Source organism: Notamacropus eugenii, chromosome 5 (genome assembly GCF_028372415.1).
Source record: "Notamacropus eugenii isolate mMacEug1 chromosome 5, mMacEug1.pri_v2, whole genome shotgun sequence".
In the NCBI taxonomy this organism is placed as follows: domain Eukaryota; kingdom Metazoa; phylum Chordata; class Mammalia; order Diprotodontia; family Macropodidae; genus Notamacropus; species Notamacropus eugenii.
The window spans coordinates 290634508-290658910 of record NC_092876.1 but is presented as its reverse complement, the minus strand read 5'-3'; the positions used below and the strand labels follow the sequence as shown (position 1 = coordinate 290658910).

The 24403-nt window shown below is 35.4% G+C and overlaps 1 protein-coding gene across 3 annotated transcripts in view; it reads right to left on the bottom strand.

Annotated features, from left to right (window-relative positions):
• LRP1B (LDL receptor related protein 1B) overlaps nt 1-24403 on the bottom strand; it is a 2222640-nt gene that overhangs the window by 1842798 nt on the left and 355439 nt on the right. The gene's annotated exons all lie outside the window — the stretch shown is intronic.

Genomic DNA, 24403 nt, shown 5'->3' with positions numbered 1-24403 from the left:
TAAGCAATATTTATCTTAATTTTAGCATTTTACTTCAAGTATTCAGTCTGTTAATCACTTTATTGGTCAAATAGGTTCAGCTGACGAGTAGATTAAAAGAATGTGCTCTGAAAATGGTTATTTTGCATGGCTGTCATCTTTATTACAACAGACCTCAAAGAATGTGTAGATCTCCCAATAAGTAAATTTTAGGTATATTTAGTTATTTAAATACAAGTTTACTTCATATAATGAGAGCATAATTGACTCAGGAGCAACAGCGTCCATCTTTTATCCTCTACTTCCAATCATGTAAGTTGCTCATTCCCCAAAAAAGCATTATTGCAATATTATTCCAGTTTAATTACATAAATATTTATTGACTTCCTACTATGTGTCAGGTATTGCTAGGTGCTGGAGATAGAAACACAAAAAGCAAAATGTCCCGCCAGTCTTCTCTTCTGTACCCCAAAGGGAAAGTAAAGTTATTCACATAAATTTTAGTAATAAAACTAAATCCCTAGGGCTTTTAGTTCTTTTCTTGAAAGATTAGTCAGGCCACCCCAAGTCAAAGGCTTTGGGGCCCTAATTTCCTTGAGAGCACTTTATGATTTTGTCAGTCACACCACACAATTACTGTCTCCCACAGAATTGTGACTCATATATATCCATCCTTATTATTTTCTCTGCCCAGGTGATTTTGTTTGAAACCATATCTCTGTTCTTCACAAAAAACATCCCCTACAGCTTTTCTAGAACACTTGAAAACTTGACTCTCTCTACAATGACTTGCTGAACTAGGCACAATTTAGGATTTAGAAACACATTTACCTTACTAGTGAGACATGGCGTAGCAGAAAGAACAGGAGACTGAAAGTCACAGGATCATAAAGGCATAGATATAGAAGTAGAAGAAACCTTAAGCACCATCTAGTCCAATTCCGTCATTTTAAAGGTGAAGAAATTGAGTTGCAAGGTCATTACATATCATGTCCAGTATCACAGAGAGACTATACATCAAATACCAAATTTGAATCCATACACTTTGTCTTGAGTCAATGAAACTTCTTCTGTACTCTGCTACCCTCTCTAACATATGAGGAGCTGAATCAAATTTTGCCATGAACAATTGTACAACTAGGTGGCAAGGTCTGGATGGAGGCCAGATCTGAAGGCAGGAAGACTCATATTCCTGAGTTCAAATCAGTCCTCATACATTTAATAGTTGTGCAACCTTGGGCAAATCATTTAACTCTAAGTTTCCTCATCTATAAAATAAGCTGAAGAAGGAAATGGTAAATCACTTTAATGTCTTTGTCAGGAAAGCCTCATATGGGGTCACAAAGAGTCAGATATGACCAAAATGACTGAATAAGAATAAAATTTATATCTTAGACCAAGTATACCCAAATGTGTGTATGTATATATATATATATATATACACATATATTACATATAACAAATATATATGAATATATATATTCTACATATATGTGTGTGTATATATATATATATATACATATGTATATATATATATAAAATGTGTGTATATTGTACCCAATTATGCATATATTCTATTTCTACAGAAAGATGGGAAAGACAGAGAGACAGAGATTTTGCAGCTACGTGTACAGCCACTTTTCCCTTTTTCCATATGATAGATATGAATTTGCCTTCCTCTCTCCTACCTTGTATGTAGTAGAGAGAATTCTGGATTTGGAGTCAGAGAACCTGGATTCAAATTCTAGCTTTTCCTTTTCATGTGTTCCTGGGTACTTCACTTAATATCTCTTTTCTTACTTTGATAATCTATAAAATGAGTTTATACTAGATGAACTCTATGGGTACTTCTAGTTCTAAGCTGATGATTCAGTTACATTCACTTTCCTCACTTTAGGCCTTTATTATAATCCTGAAGTGTTTATGAGATATATTCTCCGTTCTATGTGCAAGGTACTAAGAGAAATGTGTAGGAAATAAAAGTCGATACATCATTTCTACTCTCAAGAAGACTACAATTTAGTTGGGGATACATGAATCAAAAATAATGTTACAAGTTAGTATATAAATATAAGAGAAGCATCATGATGCAATGGCTAGAAGGATGATCTCAAAGCCAGGAAAAACTGACTTCAAGTTTCATTTCTATCTACAAATCACTCAACTTCCCAGTAGTCTAGGCAACTCTCTTAGACTGTAAATTGCAGGGTACATTACAAGAGAGTTTCCTCAACCGAGAGTTTTTTATACCTATGAAACAATAGGTCAATTTACCATCCCTGTGTAAGTAGAAAATGAGTGCAAATGATCATTGAATGTTATAAAAAATGAAGGCAGATAGAGCATAATGACCTGGAGTTGTTAAGCGAAGAAATTAGCTTTGGACTTCGATGGAAATGTGGGAGTGAAGTAGTCAAAAGAGAGAGAAATTATACATGCTGTATTTAAGAAACATTTGCAAGAGCTTTCTCCTTTTGCAGTAAATATGCTCAAATCAACTTCTAAATATTCTCCTTACAAAGCACATTGTGTCTTTGACAATCTTTAGTTCTATGTAGTTTCAATTCTATATAGACGTTATGTAGTATCTGCTCCTAGACATTAAACTACAAATGGTACCAAGACAATTTGAAAGCCATGGAATCTAACTCCAAATGTTTACTGGCCTCTAAAATGCAGATGATCTCTAGAATACAGGTTAGTTATAGATCCTCTTACTTAGCCCAGCCAAGATACCCCAGAGTGCTTTGGGGAAAAGCATGAAGAGATGTGATCCAGGAAAAGTCCAAACATTGAAAGTATCATAGAATTCATTTTGTATTTAGGGTAAATTTAGGTAAATATCTAAACACAATTCAACTCCATCTCCATGTTTTAACACTCTGATAGGCAGGAAATCATTCTTATATATTATTAGAATCTCTCGGGGCGGAGCCAAGATGGCGGAGTAGAAAGACGCACATACACATAGCTCCGAACCCACAACCCACAGAATGGCTAGAGGGGACCAACCCAGGGTGAATTCTGCACCCAGACGCCACGGAATATTGGAGCGAGGGAGATTTCTGTTCCGGAGAGACCTGCAAACCTCTCACGGGGGGTCCTTCGTTCTGCGGACTGGGCGCTGGGACGGGGAGCTGAGTGCAGCCCTGCAGTGGCCTCGAAACCGTGAGGAAAAGATCCGAACGGGCTTCCGGGAGGAGATATCCTGCGGCCACAAGGGTCCCTCCACCCACAGAGGGACCTGCAAACCTCTCGCAAAAGGTCCATCGCGCTGCAGACACGGAGCCCACCCCGGACCTGCGGTGGCCGCGGCTCCAAGAGGTACAGATCCAAGCAGGATTTAGGGACGGGATCTCCAGCGGCGGCACAAGCCCCTCCACCCACAGGTGAGGGTCGGTGAGAGAGTCTCTTTGGCGGGTCGAGAGAGGAGTGGGGTGCCCCCATGGCTCGGGCCCCCCCACCACCCGGGAGATAGAAGCTGAGAGGCGGCGGCAGACAGGGGCTCCCCAAGCTGGTGGGAGCCTGGATCCATTGTGGAAGGTCTGTGCATAAACCCCCTGAGGGAACTGGGCCTGAGAGGCGGCCCTGCCCCGACCTGACCATCTGAACTTAATTCTTACACTGAATAGCAGCCCTGCCCCCGCCAAAAGCCCTAAGGCTGGAAGCAGCATTTGAATCTCAGTCCCCAAATGCTGGCTGGGAGGACCAGGAGGTGAGGTGGGTGTGAGGAGAATATTCAGAGGTCAAGCCACTGGCTGGGGAGAATGCCCAGAAAAGGGAAAAGAAATAAAACTATTGAAGGGTACTTTCTTGGAGAAAAGACACCTCCTCCCTTCCTTTCTGACGAGGAAGAACAATGCTTACCATCAGGCAAAGACACAGAAATCAAGGATTCTGTGTCCCAGCCCACCCAATGGGCTCAGGCCATGGAAGAGCTCAAAAAGAATTTTGAAAATCAAGTTAGAGAGGTGGAGGAAAAACTGGGAAGAGAAATGAGAGGGATGAAAGAGAAGCATGAAAAGCAGATCAGCTCCCTCCTAAAGGAGAACCAAAAAAATGTTGAAGAAATTAACACCTTGAAAACTAGCCTAACTCAGTTGGCAAAAGAGGTTCAAAAGGCCAATGAGGAGAAGAATGCTTTCAAAAGCAGAATTAGCCAAATGGAAAAGGAGATTCAAAAGCTCACTGAAGAAAATAGATCTTTCAAAACTGGAATGGCACAGATGGACGCTAAGGACTTTATGAGAAAACAGATATCACAGAACATAGCGAGAAGATTCGAAAAATGGAAGATAATGTGAAATATCTTATTGGAAAAACAACTGACCTGGAAAACAGAATCAGGAGAGACAATGTAAAAATTCTGGGACTACCTGAAAGCCATGATCAAAAGAAGAGCCTAGACATCATCTTCCATGAAATTATCAAGGAAAACTGCCCTGAGATTCTAGAACCAGAGGGCAAAATAAATATTCAAGGAATCCGCAGAACACCGCATGAAAGAGATCCAAAAAGACAAACTCCTAGGAACATTGTGGCCAAATTCCAGAACTCCCAGGTGAAAGAGAAAATATTGCAAGCAGCTAGAAAGAAACAATTCAAGTATTGTGGAAATACAATCAGGATAACACAAGATCTAGCACCCTCTACATTAAGGGATCAAAGGGAATGGAATAGGATATTCCAGAAGTCAAAGGAACTAGGACTAAAACCAAGAATCACCTACCCAGCAAAACTGAGTATAATACTTCAGGAGAAAAAATGGTCTTTCAATGAAACAGAGGATTTTCAAATTTTCTTGATGAAAAGACCAGAGCTGAAAAGAAAATTTGACTTTCTAACACAAGAATGAAGAGAACCATGAAAAGGTGAACAGCAAAGAGAAGTCATAAGGGACTTACTAAAGTTGAACTGTTTACATTCCTACATGGAAAGACAATATTTGTAACTCTTGAAACATTTCAGTATCTGGGTACTGGGTGGGAGTACACACACACACACACATGCACACATGCACACATACATAGAGACAGAGTGCACAGAGTGAATTGAAGAGGATGGGATCATATCTTAAAAAAAAAATGAAAAATGAAATCAAGCAGTGAGAGAGAAATATTGGGAGGAGAAAGGCAGAAGTTGAATGGGGCAAATTATCTCTCATAAAAGAGGCAAGCAAAAGACTTATTAGTGGAGGGATAAAGAGGGGAGGCAAGAGAAAAACATGAGGTCTACTCTCATCACATTCCACTAAAGGAAAGAATAAAATGCACACTCATTTTGATAGGAAAACCTATCTCATAATACAGGAGAGTGGAGGACAGGGACACAAGCAGGGTGGGGGGAAGGATGGAGGGGAGGGCATGGGGAGGAGAATGCAATCCGAGGTCGACACTCAGGGGAGGGAAAGGATCATAAGAGAATAGAAGTAATGGGGGTCAGGATAGGATGGAGAGAAATATAATTAGTCCTATACAACACAACTAGTATGGAAATCTTTTGCAAAACTACACAGATTTGGCCTATATTGAATTGCTTGCCTTCCAAAGGGAAGGGGTGGGGAGGGAGGGAGCTAAAGAAGTTGGAACTCAAAGTGTTAGGATCAAATGTAATGTTCTTACCACTGGGTAATAAGAAATACCGGTTAAGGGGTCAAGAAAGCTATCTGGCCCTACAGGACAAAAGAGAAGACGGAGACAAGGGCAGAGAGGGAGGATAGAAGAGAGAGCAGATTGGTCACAGGGGTAATTAGAATGCTTGGGTTTGGGGGGGGGAGGGGATAAAAAGGGAGAAAATTTGTAACCCAAAATGTTGTGAAAATAAATGTTAAAAGTTAAATTAAAAAAAATTAGTCTCTCCTAGATTAATTTTCCTATGATTTGGCCTTTCATGGACCCAGAGAAAAGTCCTTAAGGATCTTCCTTCAAATGCACACACTTCACAAGCACTCAAATATTTATTCACAAATAAAATACAAATCACAATATCATAATTTGCATTTGAAGCCAAGGTTTACTTATGGAGTCTCACCTAATCAAAGCATGTGTGTTGGATTACTATAGAAATCTCAAAGCTTTAAAGACAACCCTCACAGTTGCTGTTTCTGATTGAACATTATCCCCCTAGGAAATAGCAATTAAGAACAGACTATTAAAACCAGTCTATTTATTTTTCAACTAGATATACCATTTTCAAGGTCAACTTCTAAAAGCATTGATGGTTGGATTCAAATGAGTGAATTTTCAATATTTCAAGGTGATTATTTTAAAATACATTCCCTCGGTTCAGTTCCTTGTATAAGAAACTAAATATTTTTGGTATGTTTTCCCATTCATTCCATTTAATGCTTCAGCATACACTTCTGAGATATTCAAATTAATCTTGTTTTAAAATGCCTTCTTATTATATGAAACAAAATTTTATATTCTGTAATTAAAAAAAAAGCTTATGAGGACATGGAGGCAGTTCAGCTTACATCCCTAACGAAGAAGATCAAAGCTGGTCACTTGAATATTACTTTATAATAATAGCTCTTTGGAACCAGAAGAAAAGAAAAAGATTAGGACAACTATAGACTGCATAGTCTAGTGGGTATGGTCTCATCTTAGCAAAGGACAGAGCTAAGTAAATTATTCTTTTTTCACTGAGATGAAAATATATTTGGGAATTTATTATAATGGGAATTTATAATAGAATTTTTAAAATATTTTTAAAAAGACAATTTAGTAGTAAGATTTTACAAAGTACTTTTCTTTTGAATTCCCTCTCTATGCAAGACATTATGTCAAAAACTGGAAGATTAAAAAATAAATAAGAGAGAATGATGGGATTTTAAGAACTGACAATATAACCTACCAAAACAGAATTTAAGGAAAAGATTAGCCTCAAGAGTTCATTTACTTCATTGTTCATTGCAAAAGTAATGGAAAGAGTGTTTTGCTATTGCTAAACTCAGTAGAGACAGAAGAGAAATAAGAAGACTTAACCTCATTGATGAAAGTCTGTTCCCATTTCAAATGAATGTAAAGTAACCAAAAAGGTAGTGTGGCATACTGAAAAGCAACATTGAATCTGATACTACTAGACCTGCCTGAGTTCAAATTAAAGCTCTAATATTTACTAGCTAACTGACCTTGAACAAATCACTTTACCACTCACAGCTTTGGTTTATCTGAAAAGTGGGAATATTGATATTTGTCCTATGTACTTTTCAAGCAACAAGACAAAGCAGCAAGTATATATTAAATGCTTCCTATGTGGTAGGCATTGTGTTAAACAGTGGAGATACAAATAAAAACATTAAAAAAAGCCAGTCCTGACCTTCAAAGAGTTTATAGCTTAATACAAAGACAGCACAAAAGAGAGCTGCAAAGATGGAGGGAATGAAGTGTAGGGGCACGGTGCTGATTTCCAGAAAATCAGAAGCAGAAAATCAGAAGCTAATTTGGAATCAATTGTAATGAAATTTGGTGGGCATGAAGTCCTCCTTAATATGGAAGCTTCAGAAGAAATTTACAAATGGGAGAAGGGGGTTAGTATACCAGAGGAATGGTCCAGGTTGAGATAGTGTCAGAGTTGATGGATGTGTTCTGTTGAAATAAGGAAAACATTTGATAAACCATAAAGTGCTACAGGGTCAAATAAGTCTTCAGTTTCCCTCATATCCCTTATTCTCTCTGCCCTGGCTCCAGTCAGATTGATATAACGGGAATTAGTGGAGAGTATATAAGGAATTTTTACATTGGAAATCATTTAGTTCCAAATCAAATTCCATTTTTTTCTTCAGGTTCTACATATCTTTTCAAACCAAGCCCTATTGCTTTGGTTCAGACATCTTGTTACCCAGACTTTGGTATGGAATACTGAATCCTTATATCAAAATGTTCTCAGCCAATATTTCTGTTTGCATTTTTGTTTCTTTTCGTGGGATCATGGCCCCTGGTAGCGGAGCCTCATGTTCTTTTTGGCTTGAACATTTAGGACATAAAGTTTTGCTTCTTCCTGCCTTTGCTGACCTTTTAGTTTAGCTGCATTCTCAATCCTTTCTTCTAGAGGTATTCTTTTTCTGGTTTCCACTTAAGGTCCAGCATGACCATAGGAAAAATTTATAACATTTGATTCTCTCTATAATGGTGGGAATCCATTGAATAGCTTGATTAATTGCCTCATTCCACATAAAGTAATGAACAGAATGCCACATTCTAACAGTTTTGTCACATGAGAACAGATCTTAATTAAATCAGTTAATCAGAGGTATGAACTAGATACTAATAAAGAAGACCTAAACATCTTCATTGAGTAAATGAATCAACCAGTCATGAGAGGAAGTCTGTGGAATTTTTCTGAGGAGATTTGACCACACCCTGTGATATTTATATACCTCAGTAAGCTAATTTGGAATCAAGGTTTTGGACATATAGCAGTGTCTTAGAGAGAATCATTCTAGTCAAAGCTAAAATAAGGAAGTTCTGGGATGGATGTGATAGTAGGACTCAACCTCTTCCTCTATCACCCCATCTATCTTTTGTTGCCAAAGAAGACCGTGCCAGCAGAGAAATGATGACATGACTGGCACTTGACTTTGCTTTGAGTGAGGGAGGGTAGGTAACCAACCTCACTTCTCCTTCAGACTCATCTGAATCCAGTGACCAGATATTCATCAGGATGACTGGAGATGACCCAAGATGAAACAATTAGGGTTAAGTGACTTGCCCAAGGTCACACAGCTATTGAGTGTCAAGTGTCTGATGTGAGATACAATCTCACTAGAAGAGGATTTTGTGAATTTCAGAGGGCTAGAAAATTTGTACTTTTTGATCAGTATTCAGGCAAAATTTCTGGAATAACAATAAGTTGGATCTGTCCGTTGATCTGTGAGGTATGTAATCCTTACAGTCACACAGTTGGAAGTGCTGTCTGTTGTGGATCTTTGTTTCTCTGTTTGTTTTTTTCTCTAAATTTCTGGGTGCTGACTTTTTCCCCTGAACTAAGTGAATGATATATGTGCTTGATTAAAGAGATTGTTGACCTTACAAAACTTGCTTTCCTTTTAGAAAAGAAGATCTAAGAAGCTATACAGCAGGCCCTCCTGTGTATGTTGGGGAACTTGCTGTTATAATAGTGCAAATGAGATTAACTTTTTTTTAATGGAAAACATACTTATCTTTTAAATATATAAAATTGTTTTCAGCTTTTATACTTCTACTATCCAAAATTGAAAGAGGTACTAAGGAGCTGGGTCTAGGTAAGAACATAAAACTTCAGATTTCCATGATGGAAAATTCTAACATGTAAAAATCAGCATATGAATGATTTTAGAAAAAGGGCAGGAACTTGGTCATAGAGGAGTGGGAACAGACCCAGGTGTTCCGAATTAGCAGCTATAGTTCTGATTCCCAAACCTCTTAGCAAACAATAGAAATCTGATGGAGTTAGATGAGAGAGAAGTGCAAGGCCCATGGCAGCAACAGCAGCTACTCCTGGGGCTACCAATCCACAGATTAAATCTTTGAAGGTCAACTACTTCAACTTTGGGAGTCAAGATGGCAGCGCACTCTCACTCTCCATTGGTGATCTTGAAAAACCTAGGGAATATTGCCCCAGGAAAAATCCAGGAATACTGGAGCCAGCAAAAGGGGTACAATAGTCTTTTAGCTCAAGAGGCTAGAGAAATTGACAGGAAGGGTACCTCTTTCTATGAATGAAGGGGACGAGTATAGGACTGGAGATGTCCTAGCAAGCCCCACCTCAGAAGACCAGCAGGAGATCCTGAGCCCCAAGGGGCAGAATTAGCAACCACTAACATCAGGACCTCAGATACTCCTTAGAATAGCCAGGCAAATTGAGCAGATACCAGCATAGTCAGTATTCACCAGTCACTGAGACTGTTCTAGTGCAGCTAAAGGGAGAAGGAGACCTCCAACGGCCAAACAACTCCTCCTGCACATCCCACTCCATGACCTTCAGTGTAACCCCAGAGAAACTCAGATAATCTTCACCTGTCCTTGGACTTGCCACACACCAGTCAGCTCAGCACCAAGTAAGTTGCAGCATTTTATAACTTCTAATTGAAAGAATCAGAGGCCACAGCATACAAAGCCAATAACTAGACCCCTAGCTCACACGAAAAGATATGTGGGACAGAGCATCCTGTGCACTAGAAGCAGAGATCCACTTTAAAACCCAGGAAAAAAGGCCATCACCATGAGCAAGAAGCAAATTAGAAAAGCAAAGACAATAGAATCTTGACAGGGACAGGGAAGTCCCAAATATGAATTCAGAATAGGACAGAATTGACACTATACCCACATCTGAAACTTCAAAAAGGAATATGAACTGGTCTCAAGCCCAAAGAGTATTCTTGGAAGAGCTCAAGAAGGATTTTAAAAACCAAATTAGAGAGGTGGAGAGAAAAATTGATCAATAATTTAAAAAATATAATCACTTCCTTATAAAGTAAAATTGGCCAAATGGATAAGGAGGTAGAAAACCTAACTGGAGAAAATAATTCCTTAAAAGAAAAAAATGGACTCCTAGAAAAGAAGGAAAAGCTAAATGAAGAAAACAATTCATTAAAAATTAGGATTGGGCAAGTGGAAGCTAATGACTGCATGAGGCACAAGAATCAGTCAAACAAAATCTGAAAGACGAAAAAAGGAAGAAAATGTAAAATATTTCATTGGAAAAGCAATTGACCTGGGAAATAGATCCAAGAAAGAAAATTGAAGAATTATTGGTCTATTAGAAAGCCATGATAAAAAAATAGCCTGGACAGTATCTTCCAAGAAATCATTATGAAAAACTACCTTGAGTTCCTGGATTCAGAGGGCAAAATAGTCAATAAAGAATCTATTGACCACCTCCTGAAAGTGATCCCAAATTGAAAACTAGTAATGTTGTCACCAAATTCCAGAATTATCAGGTCTAGGAGAAAATACTGCAAGCCACCAGACATAAAAAATTCAATTATTGAGGAATTATAGTCAGGCTCACACAGGACCTTGCAGCCTCTCCATTAAAAGATTACAGGGATTGGAATATAATATTCCAAAAGACAAAGGAGCTTGGACTACAACCAAGGATCAACTACCCAGAAAATTTGAGGATAATCTTTCAAACAAGGACATGGATATTCAATGAAATAAAGAATTTCCAAACCTTCCTGATGAAAAAGCTAGAGCTCAATAAAAAATCTTATCTTCCAATACAAGACTCAATTGAGTTATAAAATGGTAAACAGGAAAAAACCCCCAAAAGCCATGCTATTCAATAAGAGAAAACTGTTTACATTGCTATATGGAAGATGATACTTGTTAATCTTAAGAATTGTATATTTATTATGACATGTAAGAGGGATATACATAGATAGAGGGTGTGGATATAGATTCAGTGATGTGATGATAAAAAAAAAAAAACAAAAAAAACAAAAACAAAAACTAAAAAATCCTGGAGTTGCAAATGGAGAAGAGTAAGGAGGAGGAAGAAAGAGTAAACTGCATGACACAAAGAGGCACAAAACCATATTATAGCAGAGGAAAAGAAGGGAAGAAGAGGAGCATCAATTGAGCTTTACTCAAATTTGATTCAAGGATGGAACAACATACTCAGTTAAGTATAGAAATCTAACTACACTACAGGCAATAGGAAGGGAAAGGTGAAAGGAAAAGGAGGAGGTGGTTAGAAGGTAGGGAAGAAGTAATAATGGAAAAAAATGGAGGGGGGCTAATAGAAGGAGGGAAGATTGAGGGAAGCAGTGGTCAAAAGTAAACCACTTACAAGGAAGGGAAGGGAGAAGGGGAAAATAAAAGCATAAACCAGGTGTGTGGATAGGATGGAGAGAAAGACACAGATAGTAATCATAGCTGTGAATTTGAATGGGATGAACTCTCCCATAAAATGGAGACATATAGTAGAATATATTAAAAACCATAATCCCACAATATGTTGTTTACAAGAAACACATTTAAAAAAGGGGGACACATTCTATAAAGGCAAAAGGATAGAGTAGGATATATTATGCTTCAGATGAAGTAAAATGAGCAGGCGTAGCAATCCTGATCTCAGACAAAGCTAGAGCAAAAAAAATAGATCTAATCAAGAGATAATGAAGGTAACTATATACTGCTAAAAGGCAATAGAGACAATGAAGTAATATCACTACTAAACATATATGCACCAAATAGTATAGCATCTAAATTCTTAGGGGAGAAATTAAGGGAGTTACAGGAAGAAATAGACAGCAAAACAATATTAGTGAGGGACCTCAATCTCCCCCTATCTGAAATTGATAAATCTAACCCCAAAATAAATAAGACACAAGATAAGGAGGGAAATAGAATGCTGGAAAAGATAGATATGATAGACCTATGGAGAAAACTTAATGGGAATAAAAAGGAATATACTCTTTTCTCAGCAGTATATGCAGCATATACAAAAACTGACCATGTATCAGGGCATAAAAACATCACAAATCAGTGCTGAAACGTACAAATAGTCAATGTATCCTTTTCAGAACATGATGCAATAAAAATTATATGTAATAAAGGGCCATGGAAAGATAGGCCAAAAACTAATTGAAAACTAACTGAGCTAATCCTAAAGAATGAGTGGGTCAAACAACAAATCACAGAAACAATTAATAACTTCATTCAAGAGAATGACAACAATGAGACAATATACCAAAACTTATGGGATGCAGTGAAAGCAGGTCTTAGGAAAAGTTTTATGTCTTTGAATACTTATATGAATAAAATAGAGAAAGAGGAGATCCATAAATTGGGCATGCAACTGAAAAAGCTAGAAAAAAGAACAAATTGAAAATCCCCAATTAAATGTCAAATTAGAAATACTGAAAACCAAAGGAGAGATTAGTAAAATTGAAATTAAGAAAACTATTGAACTAATAAAATTAAGAGCTTTTAAAAAAAAACAATAAAATTGATAATCCTTTAGTCAATTTGATTTAAAAACAGATAAAAGAAAACCAAATTATCAGTATCAAAAATGAAAAGGTGAACTCATTTCCAATGAAGAAGAAATTAAAACAATAATTAGAAATTACTTTGCCCAACTGAATGTCCATAAATTTAACAATTTCAGTGAAATGGATGAATATTTACAAAAATACAAATTGCCCAGATTAACAGAAGAGCAAGTAAAATATTTAAACAATTCCATCTGAGAAAAGAAGTTGAACAAGTTGAACAAGATGAAATCCACTAGGAAAAAACTTTCTAAGCCAGATAGATTTACAAGTAAATTATATCAAACATTTAAAGAACATTTAATTCTAATACCATATAGACTATTTGGCAAAATTGGTGAGGAAGAAGTCATACAAAATTCTTTTTATGATACTAATGTAGTGCTGATTCCTAAGCCAGGAAGAGCCAAAACAGAGAAAGAAAACTGTAAACTAATTTCCCTAATAAATATAGATGCAAAAATTTTAAATAAGATTTTAGCACAAAGGTTATAGAATTTATCATGAGAATAATACACTCTGATCAATAGGATTTATACCAGGAATGCAAGGCTGGTTCAATATTAGGAAACCTATCAACATAACTGATCATGTCAACAGCAAAGATAATAGAATCATATGATTATCTCAAAAGATGCAGAAAAACTTTTTGAAAAACTACAACATTCATTCCTATTGAAAATACTGGAGAGTTTATGAATAAATGTAGCATTCCTTAAAAGAATAAGTAACATCTACCTAAACTGATCAACAAGTATTATATGTAATGGGGATAAGCTAGATGCATTTCCAGTAAGATCAGGGGTAAAACAAGGATGTCCATTATCACTACTGTTATTCAATATGGTACTAGAAATGTGAGCTTTAGCAATAAGAAAAAGAAATTGAAGGAATTAGAAATACGCAAAGGAGAAACCAAGTTATCACTCTTTGCAGATGATGATATATTTAGAGAATCCTACAGAATCAAGTAAAAAAATACTTGAAATAATAAACAATTTTAGCAAAATTGCAGGATATAAAATAAACCCACATAAATCATTTGCATTTCTACATATTAGTAACAAAGCTCAACAGCAATATATGGAAAGAGAAATTCCAGTTAAATGTACTGTAGACACTATAAAATATTTGGTAGTCTACTCACCAAAACAAACTCAGGGACTACATAATTACAATTACAAAACACTTTTCCACTAATAAAATCAGATCTAAATAACTGGAAAAACATCAATTGCTCATGGGCAGGGCAAGCTAATATAATAAATAAAAATGGCTATTCTACCTAAATCAATTTACTTATTCAGTGTCATACCAAACTACCAAAAATTATTTATAGAACTAGAAAAAATAAAATCAAAATTCATCTGGAAGAATGAAAGGTCCAGAATATCAAGGGAATCAGTGAAAAGAAATACTAGGAAAGATGGCCTGGCCATACCATATCTTAAATTGTATTATAAAGCAGAAGCATTAAAACCACTTGTAACTGGCTAAGAAGTAGAGGGGTAGATCAGTCGAATAGGTTAGGTACCCAAATCACAGTAGTTAATAATTATAGCAGGCTACCATTTGATAAATCCAAGAACCCCATCTTCTGGGATAAGAATTTACTGTTTGACAAAAACTACTGGGAAAACTGGAAATTAGTCTGGCAAAAACTGGGCATAGAACAATGCCTGACACTGTACACAAGAATAAAGTTCAAACGGGAAAATAATCTTGGTATAAAGGCTGATACTACTAAAAAAAAAAAAAAAAAAAAAAAAGCCCTGAGGAAGCAAGAAATAGTGTATTTGTCAGATTTGTGGAGAATGGAAGAATACATGACCAAACAAGAGATAGAGAGCATTAGGAAATACAAAATGATAACTCTACATTAAATTGAAAAAAGTTTTGCACAAAGAAAGCCAACCAAGATTAGGAGGGAATCAGAAAACTGGAAAAGAATTCTTCCAACTAGTATCTGTGATAAAAGCATCATTTTTAAAACGTATGGAGAAGTGAGTCAAATTTATAAGAATACAATATATTCCCCAATTGATAAATGGTCAAAGGATATGAACAGGTAAGTTTTCAGAGGAAGAAAAGTCATCTGTAGTCATGTGAAAAAATGCTCTAAATCAATATTGATTAGAGAGATTCAAATCAAAGCACCTCCGAGGTTCCACATCATACCTATCAGATTGGCCAACATGACAAAACACGAAAATGATAAATGTTGTTTAAGATGTGGGAGAGTTGGAACACCAATTCTTTGTTGGTGGAGCTGTGATCTGATCCAGCCATTCTGGAGAGCAATTTGGAACCATGCCCAAGTGGCTGTAAAAAAATGTGCACACCCTTTTACCCAGCAATACTGCTTCTAGGTCTGTATCCCAAAAAGATCATTAAAATGGGAAAAAGAACCACAATGTACAAAAATATTTATGGCAGCTCTCATTGTGGTGGCCAAGAGCTAGAAACTGAAGGGATGCTCATCAATTGGGGAATTACTGAATAAGTTGTGCTATATGAATGTAATGGAATACTATTGTGCTATAAGATATAATACCAAGTGGACTTCAGGAAAACCTGGGAAGACTTAAACAAATTGATACTGTGTGGAGTGAGCAGAACAAGGAGAACATTATACACAGTAACAGCCACATTGTGGGAGGACTGTTTTTAATAGACTTAGGTATTCACAGCAATGCAAGGACCTAAAACATTTTCAAAGGACTTATTATGCAAAATGCCATCAACATCAAGAGAAAGAACTATGGAGTTGGAACACACAATGTAGCAGACTATTTTCTCTTATGTCATTTTTTGTTTGTTTTTTTCATGGTTTCTCCTATTAGTTTTAATTCTTCTATGCAACATGACTAATGTGAAAATGTGTTTAATAGGAATGTATGTGTACAGCCCATATAAGATTGCATGTCATCTTGGGGAGGGGGAGGAGAGGGAGGAGGAGAAATTTTGGAACTTATGGAATTGATTGTTGAAAGCAGAAAAGAAATGAATTAATAAATTTGGGGAAAAAAGGGCAGGGTGGCGATTTCCAGATGGGATTACCAGACCAAACTAAACAGAGGTTGCCTATACCACACAAGTCTTAAAGATCTCAAGGAGGCTTGAAAACCCACATTTTCTAAGTTCTATCTGCTTTCCACCCTCAATTTTCAAAGTAGACTGCCCTGAATAAAAGGAATATAGCCTTTAACAAAAGACCTCAATTCCAAAACACTCTTCAGACCTTATCCAGGTAAGCTAGGGCAAATCAAATGGGAGGAGATAATCTATGAAATTATGACATCATTAATTTAAAGACAGTTCTCTATGGTACTTTTCTAACATGTCTTAAATAAATTTAAAACAAAACCAACACACTATTCCCCTTTGGTGTCAAATGCCAGTCAAAATTCATGAGAACTGCACTAATGCCAGCAATAATGACCTGAAGCACATAACAGAAATCTATGAACAGAACCATGAAGGCCCAAGGAAATAACACTCCTGGCTGAAAAATACATCAAGAGGGAATTCTCTTATCACCAGCTTCAAGGGCAGTGAGATGGTGACACATAAAAATAACTTTTAGGTTTTGTGAAGGGATGTTGGGGAGAGGAAAATATATCTTCCTTTTGAGAAACACAGTAGTAATTAATTGTTTTTGTGCTTCGTATTGGCTAAAAATTTCCAATCATTCTATGCCTTATTAAACAATATTTTTGGAGCTCCAAATGGAAAGACATGTTCACAGAAATCTCTTAGTCAAAACCAAGGCAAAATTGAAAAAAGAATTTAAGGAGTACATTATTATTGGGAAGGAACTACAACCATTTATCATATTTATCATAATGAATAAAGGAGAAGTATTTTTGTAAAGATTTCCAGTCCAATTTGACATTTAATTTTCTTAAAGAAAATATTTTTGTTTGCTTTTATCTTCTTCTGACACATTTAAACACTAGCAAATTTTTTTATGCTTTCCAGTCAGTTGTATAAAAAATTACAAAGCACCTATCCTAGACCCTTTTGCAACTGCAACTCTACCAAAATAAAAACTGACAGATTAAGAATTCTGTCCTTTTATTTAGCAAGAGACATATGAAATCTCTTTTTCATGGAAAAGAAGCAACTATACTTTACTTGGTTCAATCAAGATTTTATTAGTTGGGCAAAAATTTTGCAGCTCTGTATTTCCTTACATGGTTTCCATTTCCTTTTGCGCTCTCTCTCTCTCTCTCTCTCTTTTTTCTCTTCCTCCTCCTCCTTTCTTTCTTCCCTCCCTCCCTCTCCCTCTGTTTCTGTGTGTGTGTCTCTGTCTCTCTCTGTGTGTCTGTCTGCCTCTCTCTATCTCTCTCCCCTCTCTCTGTCAGTAATATAGAAAAATGAATTGATGCACTAAATTTTATATACAATACTGCTTGCGGAGAGGAGTTATCACTTTGAGAAACATCTTAAAAAGAAAAAGAAAAATAATCAAACTTCCTGGCGCTGTGTTTTCCTCAAACAAGCATGATCTAAATCTAGTCTTGTTAGAGAATTCCCAAAGTCACATATTTTCAGAATTCTTGTCCTTTGTGAGATATGAAAGGGGTGGTTAATATTCAGTCCTTTATGAGTTAACAATTACAGTAATACAAATGCATATATTGGGCACTTTAAGATTTTCAAAGCAGTATTTAAAACATAATCTCATATGATTCTCACAACATTCTATGAGTTAAGTGATATGGTATCCTCATTATTTAGAGGAGAGAAGTCAGGTAAAGAGAAATTAATCAATTTGCCTAATGTTAGAGAGATTATAAACCTCTGAAGCGGGTTCTAACCCTGAGCTTGTCCAATTTCGAATCCAACACTCATATCATTCCACTTCATTATGGTATATTGCCTTGCTGACATTCTTTATTCTTTGTTGGTAACATCTGAGATGCCCTTGATTAACTATGTTATTTATCAACATCAACAATTTTAACAGAAGAAAATCATAGTTTATTAACCATAATTACTATTCTTTTCTGTTTAATGAAGGAAAAGAAAAAACAAGAATTATAATCATTATTTACTTCAATTACTTGCCTATAATCATCTTTAAAAAAAGAAACCTATGTTGTCAACTGATTTTGAATCCTTATATGTCATTCTAGTAACTTAATAACTCAAAAAAGTTACTAAAAGTTTCACCTTGGTAAATGTTTAAATGGTCATCTAGCTAAAATACTTCAGATACAGAACTGGGACATGTCTTTAGGTAGAGGCACAATAGGTTGCCTCTCCATTTGGTGCCATTACAGTTAGGCTCTCACTGTTGCCCTCCATCAAAATCCTTTCCTTCTCAGGGTTCATAACTAAAAATTACACTTAGACACAGAGGTAAAGCAGTAGATTTAGTTCAAGACTGGGAGTCAAGAAGACTTGAGTCAGAATTCTCTCAGATGTTTTCATGCTGTTACTCTGAGAAACCTCTAAGTCTCAGTTTTCTCATTGGCAAAACGGAGATAATAATAGTACCTACCTCACTGGGTATTGTGAGGATAAAATAAAATAATCTACATAAAAGACCTGAAAACATTAAAGACTTATATAAATGTTGGTTATCATTATTACTATCAAAACACCAGGCAGAGAAAAAAAGAGTTCCATGTTTGTTCTAAGATTTTTGCATAATTTACAGTTTTGAAGAGGGTATATTTTTCTAGATGTGCCTAGAGCCTAGGGGTGGTGGTGGTTGTAATTAACTTTCAAGGTGTCATTCATGCCTTTAATTTAAAGAAAATAACAGATATGAAATCTTGGAAATGCTTAGAATTTTTTTTAAAAGACTAATTTCTTCTCTCAGGAAAAAAGATAGTGATCTTAATATAGTTGCCTTTTTAAATCCCAAATGATCAGTTCTTAGAAATGTCTTTAGAAGTTGATGTGATCAAAGGCAGAGGTCTTAATTAGGTGAACCTGTGTTATTTGGGTAAATGCAAACTATGAAGAGAAGTTCAGTAGGTTTCCCAAACATAACTACAAGCAACAAATTCATATAATTAAGTACTTCAGCTGAAGATACATGTCAGGAGAATTTAAATAACTCTATGTGAAAGCACTTATTACCTCAGCAGAATAAAAGGTCCAATGCAACATTTTAACATTAATTGGAAATTAGCAGAGAGGACTATGAGGGTATAAAAGAATATAAATTGAATCCAAAAAATGTTTTCTAGAAGGTTTACAATCTGAAAAAGGTACAAACCCTCTCTGTGTTGCAATTTTACATTCTTTTTGCCTATACCTAATAAATCTTTATTTTGTATGGAGGAAAGTACTAAAGGGCAAATAACAAAATCTGACAAATTTCTAATTCAGTTTAAATCCTGCTTTTAAAAACTGTGGTTTAAAATATATGTGATGGCTTTGGTTTTTACATCTTCTTCACTTCAGAATGTATACCTACTTCTTTCCCATGCCCAGAGAGTCATGCCTTTTAAGAAAAAAGTTTAGAAAAAATGCACTATAGAAAACCAACTAATATATTAGTTATGTGTATAGTTGCAAGTGAAATATGCTGCACCAAGAGTCCTCCATATCTGTAAAGAAAGGAGAAAAATATATGTCTCAACTTTTCCTTGGTGTCAAAGATGGGCATCCTAATTATACATTATTCATTTTCATTTTTTGTTTGTTGCATTTACATTGTAACAGTACATTTTTATATTGTTTCCTTGGTTCTGTGTGCTTGATTTTGCTATGCTTTAGTTTATACAAATCTTCCCATGTTTCTCTGTAGTCTTCATATTTATTGCTTCATTTGCCATATAAATTTTATATTATATTCATGTAACAAAATGTATTTATCCATTTCCCCAGTTAGTAGGAATTTGCTTTGTTTCTTCTTCATTACCGTACTCAAACAGATACACACACACTCACACACACACACACACACACACACACACACACACAATGAGGAATCTTTTAGTAACCTTAGGGTGTTAAAGTAAAAAAAAAAGCTTGATAGATTTAAAGTAAGAGAAATAGATTCAAATTCTGGCTCTGCCACTTATGTGCAACTTCATATGTGTCATTTAACCTGTGTGGGTTTCAGTTCCCTTATTCTGAATAATAGTAGGACTAGACTAATTGGATGCTAAAAGTCCTTCCAGCTCAATCTGTGGTGCTATAATTCTTGGGTTATATGCCCCACAATAGGTTCTCTAGGTCAAAGGGTATGGAAAATTTAGTTACAAAAAACAATTTCCAATTTTTTTTTCCATAATGGATAGACATAGTTCTACCAAGAGTGAAATAATTAGTGGTTAGCCCTGATTCTTTATTTTTATGATGACACTAATTTATTTTAGGTTAAAGTGTTAATTTTTAAAGGAATATTTGACAGAATATTGTTTGGAGATTCTTTACTCCTTCCTTTTTTTTTTTTAACTCTGAAGAGATTATATCTGTGTTTAGGATAGAGGTAGTTTCTGTCTTTGACATTTTAGTCATTTAGAGCTCATCTTTCCACAAGGTCAAGTATGGCGGTGCTTAAAATTCAGAACATTCAGATATCTATCTCAAAGTTTAGGTGTTCACTTGTTTTCAGAAACTTAAATTTAAAAATATACTAAAAATTTCAGAGCTAAAGAAATCTATTTCAGCATTCTTCTTACAGATGGGAAAACTGAGGTCCAGAGAGACAGGGTAACTTGGCCAAATTTATCAGATGTCTCCCCAGCCAGGGCACAGAATCCCCAAAATGAGAAGCCTTCAAATTATCCTACAAGTCCAAAAATAATTCAAATATTTTCTCCCAAAGTACCAACAAGTGGAACTCTCCTGTAAATTAAAAAAAAATGACTTGCTGTTTTTTAGCTGACAAGCAGGATATATATATATATATATGGATATATATGTGTATGTTTATGTGTATATATGTATATGTGTATGTGTATACATATATGTATATGTGTATGTACACACATACGCACACAAATATAAATAAATAAACAAATAATTATATATGGGGGGAGAGAGAGAGAGAGAGAGAGAGAGAGAGAGAGAGAGAGAGAGAGAGAGACAGTTGGAGCCAAAGGTTAGCCGGTACTTGAGAAACTATTGCCTTCAGAAAACAGGTAGAGTGATTGTAGGAGCTAAAACCAAGCATTGGAATGTTGTCCTTCCAAAAATCCCTGTGTAGAATATTCTATGCCCAGCTCAATTTAACATGAGGCTCATAGATCGCTGAAAACAAAACAACCCCAAAACATGAAAAGTTTAGTAGAATCTCAATATTTCTCTGATTGATTTGACTTTCCTAATCTTATGATATGACTTCACATTAGGGGTTCCCAATAGAATTATTTGTCTCCAAGTTGTTATTTAAAATACTTAATTATTTTACCCTCTTTCATTGGTTGGAAAAGTTATATACCTAGGAAAGACAATGTTATATTAATTTTCTTTTTAAAAACACATACATATTGTAGTTTCATACTGGAATGGCAATTACAATGTGGATTTTAGGTTTAGCTCTGCTCCTAATGAGGTATGTACCTAGTAATATGTACTTAATAAGAAAATAAATTCACTTCTAGAGGGATAGGGTTGTTAATCTATAAAATGGGGGAAATCATAGTTGTAATACCTATATCACAGGGTTGTTATAAGTGTACAATCAAGTGATGCATTTAAGATGTATTATGAACTTCAAAGTAATATACAAATGCTAAGATCTATTAGCTATTATTACTAGCCCCATAGACTTATCTTTTTAATATGGGAAATGAAGGAGATTAGACTTTATGATTTCTAAGGTCCCTTTCAACTCTCATATTTGTGGTTCATGAGTCATTAGGGTTCTTTTGATCTCACCACCCTACCTCTCATGATCATGGAACACAGACTAGATTTCTTTCTACCATTTTTCAAAGGATAATTACTTCCTAATAGAAATTTATTAAAGGAATTTTTACATTTTTCTAGCACTCATTCTAAAGTTACTACCTCTTATCCTGGATGTTTAGTCATTTCACTGCCCTGAAACAGTCAAAATACTTAGAAGCACTTTCCATTCAATTGCCACCTCTGATTCTATACAAAGTCATGTCTGCAGAGTCAACATCCAATTGAAGTCTACAACAATAATGAAACATGATTCTGTCAACTTGAGTGTCATTTTTTTTAATTAACCTAAAAAATGGTAGTGTAGGATATAATCAGCAGAGTGATCTAATATTACATATTCAAATGCCAAGACAATTTTTAGCTCCTTCTGTAGTTTGTATTTGAATTTAAAAAAAATCTCTACCTCATTTTTAATAAAAGTTTACATGGAAAGCAGATCTTTGATTACTCTCAGTTTTTCCTTAAGAAAGTATCCATCATTTTAGAAATATTACCTGTTTCATTACTCAAGATTTGGGGCTAGCTAAGGCAATTGAAAATCAGTTGTTTCATACCCATCAGAGTGTTTAACATGATAGAAAAGGAAAATGACAAATGCTGGAGGGGATGTGGAAAAATTGGGACCTTAATGAATTATTGGTGTAATTGTGGACTGGCTCAACCTATCTGGAGACAAATTTGGAAATTTGTCCAATAGGCAACAAAACTACGTGTATCCTTTGACTGCCCAAAGAGATTACAGAAAAAGGGAAAGGACTTATATGTACAAAAATATTTATTACAGGTCTTTTTTTGTGGTGGCAAAGAATTAGAAGTTGAGTGGATGCCCATCAATTGAGAAATGGCTGAACAAGTTATAGTATATAATTGAAATAGAATGCTGTTGTGCTGTAAGAAATGAGGACTAGGATGTTTTCAGAAAAAAAAAACTGAGAAGATGTATATAAATTGATGCAGAATGAAGTGAGTAGAATGAGAAGACCATTGTACAAAATGTCAATATTATAATGATGATCAGCCTCCAGAGAGAAAGAACTGATAACGTCTTATAATGAATTTTCTTTTGTTTTTTTGCAGCAGGGCTAATATGGAAATATTTTGCATGATTTTATGTGTGTAATTCATATATCACTTGCATTCTCAAAGCTGGGGAGAGCTATAAAGAGGGAGAGGTTTTGGAATTAAATTTTTTTAAGTTAAAAATAAGTTTATTTTAAAAAATAAATATACCATCAAAAAGAATCATCTGTTTTAACCAAAATGTCATGACAATCTATTTATTCTATAACCAGGCATAGTAGAAGGACCTTGAATTTGGAGTCGGAGCACCTGGGTTTTGATACCAAGTTTGCCATTTGCTTATGCTTTGACCTTGGATAGGTCATTTCACTTTGCAGAGTTTTGGCCATTTCTTCTCTGTCTGTGTAATTTTTTTCTTTACTTCTAAGAAACAAAGAAAGCTTCCTAAAAGCAAAACTAACTCATGAGCCTTCTTATTTCAGCTTTTTGCCAAACTACCCATGAAAACCTTAAATTTCAGATTAGTTCTGTTAATAATCTGCTGTGCAAATTTAAATAATTCTTTTTATCTCTGACCCTCTGGTGTCTTAGTAATAAAAGGAAATATCATTGTTGTGCTACCTGCCTCAGAGGGGTGTTATATACTAGGAGATCATATACATTACATGCTTTGGAAACTGTAGAGTAAATGTTTTATTTTATTACTTTATGATTACCACCATATTTTATTATTATTAACAACAATAATGATAATCTGATTTTTTTCATCAGCATAATGAGTTAGAGTACATAATTTCTAAAGTCCCTTTCAGCTTTAAATCCTACATGAATCCAGGATATCTCTAAAACTTATTTTTTTAGTATTTCTATGTTGATTCATCATTATTCGATAGACACTTATTATGCAGTATACTGTGTGACACATAGTAAGTACTTAACAAATGATTGCTGCTTTGCTTATTGCCTACAAAGAGTCCTCCAGAGTACATAGTACTGATGGATGCTTCAGTGAGATGCAAGGAGCTAAAAGTCCAGTTGTTTTTCTTTGTTTCTTTGTTTTTAATTCTTTTCGGACTTTCACATTCTCATAGTCACAAGTCCTAAGAAGACTAAGTGATTCCTCTTAGCGGGTGGCAATTCTTTGACACCTGAAGTCATAATCAAATCTTTCCAAAAACTGGTTTTCATTACATTACTAAGTCTTTATGATCCAGACTAGCTAAAGTAAGTACTAAGTACCTGCAATATTATGGACACTTTTCTAAGGGCTGGAAATACAAAGAAAGACAAAATATAGTTGCTGCCCTGAAGGAGCTCACAATCTAACTGGGAGAGATGTAAGCAAATAAACATGTATAGTCAAGTTATATACATGGTGAATAGAAAATAACAAAGGAGAGAAACAAAAATTGAGGCATTAGGAAAGGCTCTCTTTAGAAAGTTGAATTTTAGTTGAGACTTGGATGAAGCCAGAAAGCAGAGAGGAGGAAGGAGAAAAAGGACAGCAAGGGAAAATGAATGAAGCCTGGAGAAGGAGTG